Genomic DNA, 11,474 nt, shown 5'->3' with positions numbered 1-11,474 from the left:
TTCTTAATAGGATAAACTACCAAATAGCCTCTAATTTTTTATTATGCAAACAAAAATAACTATTTTTAAAACGTAACAAAAATACACAAAATTAGATATATATATATATATATATATATACTGAGACTTTTTGCCTTTTCCCTAATGTGTTCAAAAGTGAAGTTAATGTAAATGTCTTTCATTTTGTATTAATTTTTTAGGATGAAAATTTTTATAAGTGGAATAGGATGTAAGATCCTGGATTTTTAGGAATTAGATTATGATATTTATTTATGATTTAAAAAAAATATATTTGATTACTTCTAATTTTAAAATTAGAGTATTTATTTAAAAATAATTTATAAATTGATGAATAAATAGTATTTTCTTTAAAGATAATTTTGTTGGATTAAAATTAGTTTTCAATTACTACATTACCCCTATTTTAATTAGAAATTACCAACCTATCATCACTCTTTTTTCCCAAATCAAAATCCTAACCCAAACTATACACAAACACACTTTTTCACCCTTTTTCTTGTCACAACCGCCACCCCCTTCTCCAAAAACACAACCACGCACAGACAAAAGAAAAGGAAGGAGAGGAAGAGGACGACGCCGGTGGCGCTGGGAGCCACCGTCGTCATTGCTGTCGAAGGTGGAGGGGAGAGAGGGACCGCGCGAGGGAGCAATGGCCTAGGAGAGAGAGAGTGCCGTTGAGCAAGGGCCGAGAGAGAGAGAGAGAGAGAGAGAGAGAGAGAGAGAGAGAGAGAGAGAGAGAGCCGTCGAGCAAGGGCCGAGGAGAGAAAGAGAGGCGTTGCTCCTGCTGTGAGCTCACCGTCAGAGGGGATGTCGCCACTGTTCCACGATCGCCATTGCGGAGAAAGGAGATGCCCGAGGAGAGAATCTTGTGGAGGAGGAGAAACCCGTCGCGCCAGTTGTCGTTGTTGCTGTTGATGAAAGCCGTCGCCGTCGCCAGAGCCCATGTCGCCGTCGTCCTTGTCGACTCACACGAGAGAGAGAGACGCAATGGAGCTCCTCTATCTCTGCTACCATGGCCGATGCCCTTCAATCCATTGCCGTGGTTGTTGCCGCGCCTCTGGTTGCCGGGAGCAATGCTGACACCGTTGGAGTCAGCCACTGGAGCTGCAGCTGGTTTGCTCTTGGTTCCTTTTTGCGCAGTAATTATTCTGACTGTGGATGTAATAGTATCATGATAATTTGTATGTATGCATGTTTGTAAAAAGAAAGAAAAGTATTTTCGGTTTTTTAAAGAAAAGTCGATATGGTTTTCAGTTAAAGGCTCCTACTTATTATTATTTACATATAAAAGTGGTAGTAATATCCTCGCTATCAGAGTGGCGGAGCTGGAAGTGTGACATACTAGTTGTAAGGGTGTTACACCTTCAATGTGAATGGAAGCTTTGCTGAACTCCAATTCTTGGGGATTAACATGGCTGGTTTCACTTCCTTCGAGTTTGACACATCCTTAGGGGATTTTGAAGCCAATATCCAACAAGTGTACCCTGGTGTCAGAGAGGGCCTATCAGATTTTCTGATGCACTAGAAACTAAAAGATATAGATGTATCACTCTGTCCAAAATGTAATGTTGTGTTTGATGGTGAGGCTGCAGCAATTGTTGAAAGAGAAAGGATAAAAAGGGAGTTAGCTCACAAGGAAGAGCAAGCTCGACAAAGATATCCAAATCGATGAACTAAGGGTCAATCGTCTAAAACCCTTAAGATAATTATTCTCCTGTATTCCGTTGATCTCAAGCCATTGGGGTTGGATGGATCAAGAACTGTCATGAGTTCAAAGACAGGGAATTAAAGGAGTATCAGCAACAACAAGATTAAAGAGGTCGTCGAGGTTGAGGTCGTCATAGTTATCCTTGAGGAAGGAATGGGAGTAACCGAGGTGATAATCATTTTCATCAAGTACAGACCGCGATCCCTTCAACATCTGGGGACTAGGGGGCAAAACCATCTGTTTTAGATAAGGTGGTCTTTCCAAAAGATGTATCAACTGGACAACCATCTGGCAAAGACAAAGAGCCTATGGTGGTTGAAGAAAAGGGTAAGGCCATCGAAACTCCATCTGCCAAAAATACTGCAAAAGAGGGTAATGATCCTGATCTCGATGAAGATCAATTCGAGGAGGGAGAGGATGAAATGGTTGGTGCTGTTTTCAGTTTGCCTTCGGAGTATGTGTGTTATGATGGAGATAGCCTCATTGGGGACATGAAGCTTAATCTGAAAATGAAAACGCTTTTGTTTTCATCAATGATGGTGATATTGTGGGATGCTTTATAACCCATTGAATAACAAAAAGCACATCTTCGACCAATACACATTAAAGCCACTATAAATGCCATCCTAGTGAACAAAGTACTTGTCGACAGTGGTGCTGCTATTAGTCTTCTGCCAGAAAGAATGTTGACTAAAGTTGGAAAACATGTCGATGATCTTCTGCCAATTAACATTGCAGAAATAAATAGATTATATTCGAGTTTCAACACATGCTAAATGTTTGGTCACCCTTATGGTCAAGATAGGGATGTCGACTAGGAGGACTATGTTTTTGGTGGTGTCCTCAAGGGACACCTATAATGCTTTGCTTGGCTATGACTGGATTCACGGTGTGGGAGTTGTATCTTTGACTGTCCATCAAAATCTTCTCCATTAGACTGGTGAAGGAAAGACTGAAATCATCGACTTCAAAATTTATAATGAAAAAGCCTCTTGACGTTGAGAAGGAGATTAAAAATTACAACTATGAAGGTTGTTTCATAACCAACAAAGGGCTCAGCGTAAAGCTCAGGCACACAAAGCTTGATTTTTCCTACTAGTTTAAAGTAAAGTCCATAACAAAGGAGCTTGATCAATACATTTTGCACAATGTCTGATGAAGAAGATGTCGTGTTAGTTATTTCTTTTCTTTAAAAACTTATGAAAACACTATTGGTTGCGTGCTAACCCAAGATGATGACAATGATAATGAATAGGGGTGGCAATGGGTAGGGTAGGGTAGGGTTTGGAGTCAACCCTAACCCTACCCGCGGGTTGAGATTCTTATATAAACTCAACCCTACCCTACCCGCGGGTTGAGAATATCTCAACCCTAACCCTACCCGCTCTTAACCCGCGGGTACCCGACCCTACCCGCGGATTACAAAAAAAATACAATGTTATTATATAACTTGATGATAATTTAAAATAGAACTGATTTTTATGTAAAAAAATTTTATTAAATTATCAATTAATGATCTTCTTTTAATGACTAAGGATCTTTTGTATTTAGTGAAAAGTCTTTAGTTCAACATCCACTTACAATATATTTTTATATAAGTATATAACATATACATATATAGGGTGCGGGTTGGTCGGGTAGGGTTGAGGCTCAACCCGCACCCTACCCGACCCGCACGAAAACCCTACCCGCACCCTACCCTACCCGACTGGGTGGGGTCGGGTTGGGTACCCGCGGGTAGGGTACATATTGCCACCCCTAATAATGAACGAGCCATCTACTATTTGAGCCCGAATGTTTACGAGTATCGAATCTCGAAATACCCAGTCGAAAAATTGTGTTTGTCACTGTATTATGTCTGTACTAAACTTAAATGTCATATGGTTGGTGGCTAAAACTATCAAAGTGATTTTTAAGAATGACCTTGTCAAGTATATGTTATCTTACCCAATTTTGCATGGACGAGTTGGTGATGCTTGCTTTGACTAAATATGATTTGCAATCTATACCTACTAAAACTGTTAAAGGACAAGTCATTGCAGATTTTTTGGTTGATTGACCAGACAATCTGTAATACTCCTTATTTTCGAAAAATTTAATTATGAATAAGTTATGTTTTATTTTATTAAATTGAGCTTTTTGTTATAGAAATTATTTTATTGAAGGTATGCGTATTAATTTTTATGATAATGGTTTAAATTTATTAAAAATCTTATTCTATTTAATTAGATATTTTGCTTAATTGAAATTAAAATTTAGAAAATTAAAATTAGTAAAAATTTTATCATTTAATTTGAATAATTGATATTTTTAATTTAATTTTATGAACTTAAAAAATTAATTAGAATATCTCTAATTTTAAATTAGTGTAGCTATTTGAAACTAATTAATAAGTTGACAAATAAATTGTATTCATAAAGTAAAATTTTTATGAATTTTATTTGATTTTAAATTATTACTCTATCTTCTAATTTTATCAAAAAATCTATTCTATCCTTATTCCCTTTTCCAATCTTAACCTTAACCCTAATTCCCAAATCAAACACACTCTCACCTCACACACACCCACACTGACAAGAAAGAAAGAGACGGAAGGGAGTGAAAGGAGAGAAGAACGGATCGAGAAGAAGAAGAAAGGAAGGAGAAAGGGAAGAGGGACGATGTCGGCGGGGGCTGGGAGCCGCTGTCGCCGTTGACGTCAAGCAGGGAGAGAGAGAGAGAGCATATGAAAACGCGAGCTAGAGGAGAGGAAGTCGCCGCCGCACTGCATGCCGTCGCTGGAGATCACCGTCCTCCTCTCTAATGTCGTCACCATCGAAGGAACTTCCGTCGGAGGGAGACATCGCCGTCGCAGCTGGAAGTCGCAGAGAACGAAGAGAGAGAATGAGAGAGCTATGAGAGAGAAGGAAGAGGTTGTTTCCGTCATCGCTACTGGTGCCGTCGAAAGAGCCACCACCGGAATGGGAGCTTCACCGTCGCCAAACCCAGCAGTGGAGGAAACAAACACATAATAGGGGAGAAAAGAGAGAAAAATGCAATGCAGGGGGAGTCATTCTTCTACTACCGCTCTTGCTATCACCATTGATGGAGCTTGCTATTGGAGAAGAATTATCGGCGTCGCTGGTGCAGGACCATTTCTGTCACTGTCTTGGACTTGCTCAAATCGGTCGGTGACACTACCGTGGCACTATTATGGTTCTACTTCTTCTTCCCTCGAATCTGTCTCGCGTCTATTTTTGTTCCTCTGTTATGATTTTGTTGAGCCTCTACTTGGACTTTGCAGCACTATTCTTGTTGCTTTCCAATCGATTCGAACCCATCATTTTTCCTAGTACTGTGGTCTTTGTTGTTACAATGCAAAGTTAATGTTTATTCCACTGTTGTAGTTGGGGTTACTGCATTTTTAATTTCTGAGTTTCAGCCAATTGAGGTAGGGGATGTTTGTTTTACAAATTCGGAATGCTTTGAAAGTTTAGAAAAGACGTGCATTTGAGTTGATGAGTATTTTATGGCTTGATTATCTCTATTAAAGTTTGACTAATTAAATTTTAATAATTTATTTTGTTTTTCGTAATTGAATGAAATTGATAACGGATTAAAAAGGAATTAATAGCTCCAATAATAAAATTAATTAGTAATAGTGCTCGAAGTCTTTTGGTGGATGAATGAGAATTTGGACAATTTTTTGTTTTTTTAATGTATGAAAATTTAATAATTTAAAAATAAATTAAGATAAAAAAATAAATACATTGATATTAAAAATTTGATTGTATAGTTGAGAAATTATTTGGTATTGGAAAGATTGAGAAGGGTTTGAGAAATATTTGATTTAGATGAAAATCTTGAAGGGTAAAAAAAATAAGTTTTAGAAGCGATTTTGTCAAAATTTTTGTAAGAATTAAAATAAAATTGAAAAAGAATGATAAACAAATTTGTGTTGCCTAAATAAAAAGGGTAATTATAGTATGCAGATGTTTCTTTATAGATATTCTCCTGGAACGAATGTCATGCAAGCACGTGAATTTATGCTGGTAGTGGGGGAGCATCTTGCAGAGGTTGTTGTAGGGTGTATGTAATGGCTGGATGTTGACCAAGGGGCAAGCCGAGCTGAGAGTGACATGCCGAGTTAATGGGCTCGTATTTGGCCCGTTAATGGATGCCTATGGACACTTTTGTTAGGCCGATGAATGGATCTTTCAATGCTTGTATTTTGTGTGGTTTTGGCAATCTGAAAAAGAACATGGAGAGTTGGGTTCTGATTCCTGGGAACATATATATATCCAACAATTTTTATTGACCCTATTTTTTAATTTATTATCTCAAATTGATGCGTGTGATGAGCGGATATTTTATACGCTTTTTGGCATCATTTTCATATAGTTTTTATTATGTTTTATTTAAGTTTTATTATATTTTCATAGGTTTTAGTGCAAAATTCATATTTTTGGATTCTACTTTGAGTTTGTGAGTTTTATGGTAATTTCAGGTATTTTCTGGCTGAAATTGAGGAGCTTGAGCAGAAGTCTGATTCAGAGACAGAGAAAGCACTGCAGATGCTGTCAGGATCTGACCTCCATGCACTCAAAAGAGCTTTTCTGGAGCTACAGAAGTCTAAATGGTGCGATCTCAATGACTATGGAAAGATAACATTCAAAGGCTTTCCAGAAATATATAATAGTTTATACTTTACTTCGGAAATGAAGACCTAAAACTGGCATTCAACGCCAACCACCTGCCCCATTCCTGGCATCTAATGCCCACAGAGGATGGTTGGCATCTAACGCCTAAAAGGGGGTCCCTAGCCAGTGTTTAACGCCCCTAAGGGACCCTAGCTCATGGGAGACACTCAAGCTCAGCCCAAAGACTCACCAAATGGGCCCCAGAAGTGGATTTTCGCACTAAAAGACTATTTTACCCTTCTTATGTAATCCTTAGTCATTAGATTAGTATATATAGAACAAGGATCACCCTTGTTCAGGACTTTTATGCCATATTTTTGAATTGTATTGTTTCTTTGTACAGTATGAGCCACTAAACCTCCTAGGTTAAGGTTAGGAGCTCTGCTGGTTTTCATGGATTAATAAAAGCACTACTGTTCTATTCAATTCGTGTGTGACTCTATTCTAAGATGTATCTTCATTCTTCAACTTTATGAATGAGTTGATCCATGATAATCATCCTCATTCTACATGGGTTCAGTGTGAGTCCTTGACCGGAGATCACTAAACCACAAGCTTGATTATACATCTCTTAGACGGCTAATCCACGACTTCATTGGGGACTTCTTGCAACACTAGTTCAGCCGACGTATGGGGAGATTAGGGTCTTTGTGGTAGAGACTAGAACCAAAGTCGCATCATTCTCTGATCCAGAAGATTCGACCTTGTCTGTGGCATCTTGAGTAGGATCATCAAGGGGATGAACTGTAGGAGCTTCATCCTCATTCAGATTGGGTGCACACTAAACCTGGCGTTCGGCTTGAAGGAGGAAGATTGGCGGCCACTGAACCGGCGTTGATCACTTACAGCCTGCCATGGAAGGAATCACTCACAGTTGGAGAAGACAGTAGGAAAGGTTGATCCAGAAGAATGAAGCATCTCCGAAGCCTCAACCGTTCTCTTATCACTGGTTTCACTCAAATTAAGTAATTTCATCCCTATTCTTGTTTTATGCATTTCTCTTAACAAACTATCTTTTCTAATCGCCTGACTAAGATCTACAAGGTGTCCATAACTTGATTCAAACCAACAATCTCCATGGGATCGACCCTGACTCACCTCAGGTATTACTTGGACGACCTCGTGCACTTGCTGGTTCAGTTGTCCGAGTTCTTATTTCGCGCACCAAGTTTTTGGCGCCGTTGCCGGGGATTGTTCGAGTTTGACAAACTACCGGATTATCTTGTTGCTTAGATTAGGTATTCTTTATGTTTTATTTGCTCTTTTGTTTGTGTCTTTTGTTTTCTTTTCAAAAATTTTTCAAAACCTTTTTTTGTTTTTGGCTATGTATTTTCTTTTGATTTTCTTGTTTTGGGTCTTACCTATTTCTTATTTTCTTTTTCAAAAATTATTTAAAACCTTTTCTTTTCTTTGTCTTTTGTTTGAGTCTAGTGTCAATTCTTAAGTTTGGTGTCCCTTGTGTGTTTATCTTTTCTTTAAATTTTCGAACTTATCTTGAGTGTTCTTCTTGGTATTCAAGTTGTTCTTGTTTCTTTTCTCGTTTGATATTAAAAATTTTAAATTTGGTGTCTCTTTATGTTTTTCCTTTCCAAAATTTCGAAAATTATATGCTTTGATTTAAAAAACTTTTAAGTTTGGTGTCCCTTAGTTCCTTTGGTTTTCATCTCTTTTAACCTGTTCTTTGTTTTTCTTTCTTGATATTCAAACTGTTCTTAGTAATTTTTTTGTGTTTGATTTCAAAATCTTTAAGTTCGGTGTCTTTTAGTGTTTTTCTTTAAAAATTTTCGAAAATTTAGTGCTTTGATTTAAAAAAATTTTAAGTTTGGTGTTTCCTTGTTAATTAAAGTTTAATTTTTAAATTTTAAATCCTATCTTTTCAAATCTTTTTCAAATTCTTATCATATCTTATCTTTGTCAAAATCTTTTCAAATCTTTTTATCTTTCTTTGAATTTAAAAAAGATCCTATCTTATCTTATTTTAAATTCAAATTTTAAAATTCAAATTTCAAAATCTTTATCTTATCTTAAATCAATTTCAAATTTCAAAATCAATTCTTTTCAAATCTTTTCAAATCTTATCTTTCTAGATTCTTCATCTTTACAATTTCAAATTTGAATTTTAAATCTTTAAATTTTAATTTTCAAAATCTCAAATTTAAATTTCAAAACTTTTAAATTTTAAATTTCAAATCTTTAAATCTTAAATTTCAAATTTTCAAATTCAAATTTCAAATCTTTTTGTTTGACTTTCTCTTTTTGAATTTTAAAATTTTCAAAATCAAATCTGTATCTTTCTTTTCAAATCTTGTTAGTTAATTGTTTATCTTCTTTTTTAATTTCAAAAATTTTTAAATCCCTTTCTTTCTAATTTTTTATTTTATTTTCGAATTTTTTATTTATTTTTGATTCTTTCTTATTATTATTTTGGAATTTAAAAAAAAATTAATTTTTAAATTACTTTCCCCTCTTTAATTTTCAAAATCTCCCTCTTTATTCTCTTCTATTTCTTTTTGGATATCTCACTGGGAGCTCCCTATACTGTGACATAGAGACTCCCATTTTTCTTTGTCTCTTATTTATGTATGTAGGAACACCGAAGTCACTATGGATCAAAAGGGGAATACACGATTTGGGAGACTTCTGGGTTCCTATATATTTGACACTCCTATTGACTCAGATGACTTTAAGGTCAACCTAGACCAGATCCTACTATTACGGCAAAAGTGCCAGTTTCATGGACATCCACAGGAAGACCCCAGTAAGTTTATCTCTGACTTCCTGCAATTCTATGATACTGTAGAGGCCAATGGAGTGAACCCTGAAGTCCCCAAACTAAAACTCTTTCCATTTGCTCTGAGTTCTCAAGCAAATGAATGGTGGCATATAGAACTCAGAGGAAGTGTGAACACCTGGGATAAGGTTGTTAACAAATTCCTGAACAAGTTCTCTCCCTCACAGAGATTAACTAAGCTGGTGACATATGTTCGGACCTTCAGGCAGAAGGAGAGCGAGTCTCTCCATGATGCTCGGGAGAGGTACAAGCTGATGTTCAGGAATTGCCCTCCCCATAAGTTCTCAGGATGGGACAAGACAATTATCTTCTATGAAGCCATCTCTGAGATAGCCAGGAAGACAGTGGATCACTTTGCAGGCGATTTTTTGTACTTTATAGAGACACACGAAGAGGCAGATGAGCTCATTGAGAGAGCTACCAACAACCAGTACTTATACTCCAGTGAGGAGACCCCAGTTAAGACAGAAGTTCTAGACATGGAGACTGTAGCCGCACCCCCCTGCTGAGATTTATAATGCTCCTAGTGATATGAGTGGTAACTACCCTCAAGGAGACATTCACACCCACGACTAGTGGACACCTGAGCAGGGTAATATTCCTCTTACTGAGTTGTTTGAGGAGGTGCATCCCTATAGGGCCTTCACAGAGAGCTTGATGCTCTCTGGGAAGGAGACCTTAAAAGAAGGTAGAACAGTAGTCTTCAGCAAGGAGGCCGAACCTCCGGAGCCTACTACTGAAGAAATGAAGGCAATCAAGGACCAAGAGGATCCTGAGAATGCCATTGAGCATGCCCCTACAGAGGAGGAGGAACCTCAAGTTGAATCTTCTCTAGGCGTGCAAGAGGAGCCTGTGACGAACACAGAGCACGCCTTTACAGAGGTGAAAGAGCCTCAAGAGCTACCTTTCTTAGGCGTGCAAAAAGGACCAGAAGATGAGCAATTGGCTCATTTCCTAGCAGCACTCAAGAAGTTGCAAATCAATATTTCTTTTCCTGAGGTTTTGGAGCAATGGTCTCTATCTACTGGAAGAAACCTCTCTGATGCTGAGAGAGGCGAATTAGTGATGAGATTACAGAAGGATTACATGATTGTCAGGGTCCTTAAACTTCCACTACCCCCTGACAAAGGAGGTACTTCCATGCAGAGTACAATACTGAAGCCTCCTCCCTTGGTGAAAACTCATACGGTTTCCCCAGACATCAAACTTAAGTTTGGTATTGGGCAGTCACCACCCACCAAGGAGGACGGTCCCAAGAGGAAGATGCATAGGAGATGGAGAAACAATACAACCCCTACCCTAACAAGCAAGGAGAATCAAGCTCATCACACTAAAAGAAAGCTTGTTAGGAGGAATTCAATTCTGAGGACACTAATCTCCTCCTCTTCTCCCATGGAGTCATTTCTGTTAACCAACTGAAAAAAAGAGGAAGAAAGTCAACAATCAAGTGTCAAGCTAATGACATTAAAGAAGCACTTGTTGGGAGGCAACCCAACCATAATTAAAGTTATTTATATTTTCCATTAAGTTTATTTCATTTATATCAGTTTAATTTTCATATTTGTTTAAGTTTGTGATCATGTGCAGTAGTTAGAACAGAAACAAAAATAGTCAGAGATAAAAACAGAACACCCTGGAGCAGAGACCTTGCTGGCGTTGAACGCCAGACAAGGGGGCCAGAGTGGGCGTTCAACGCCCATGAGGAGCAGCAAAGCTGGCGTTGAACGCCAGCCAGGGGTAGAGACCTGGCGTTAAATGCCAGGAAGGAGCACCTCAATGGGCGTTCAACGCCCTATAAGGAGCATCAAGCTGGCGTTGAACATCAGCCAGGAGTAGGAGCTGGGTGTCAGGAAATTCGAATTCCCTAGCCTCCCAAGACCAGTGGGTCCCACAGAAATCCCACCTACCTCACCCTCTATTTCTCCCTCTTTCTTCTTCTCCTTCTACTCTCTCATTCCCAATTGTTCATATTTGCTCGAAGACGAGTAAAAATCTTAAGTTTGGTGTTGCAAAAGCTTTTCTTTTCGACTTCTACCACTCCTAAGTATGGCACCAAAGACTGGTGAAACCTTAAGGAAGAGAAAGGGAAAGGTACTTGCCTCCGCTTCCCTTACCTCATATGTCACCTATGCAATTCAGCCGGAATTGTCACAGAAGGAGACATCCCCATTAAGGAGGACAAGCCCATCACTAAAAGAAGGATGGAGCATGTTAGAGATCCAGCACATGAACCACAGCAAGAGCATGTGGAGCCGCCTCAACAAGAAATCTCTGA

Source organism: Arachis ipaensis, chromosome B1 (assembly GCF_059453495.1).
Source record: "Arachis ipaensis isolate K30076 ecotype BB chromosome B1, ASM5945349v1, whole genome shotgun sequence".
Taxonomy (NCBI): Eukaryota; Viridiplantae; Streptophyta; class Magnoliopsida; order Fabales; family Fabaceae; genus Arachis; species Arachis ipaensis.
The sequence above is the reverse complement of the archived record's forward strand: the minus strand, read 5'-3'. Positions refer to the sequence as shown.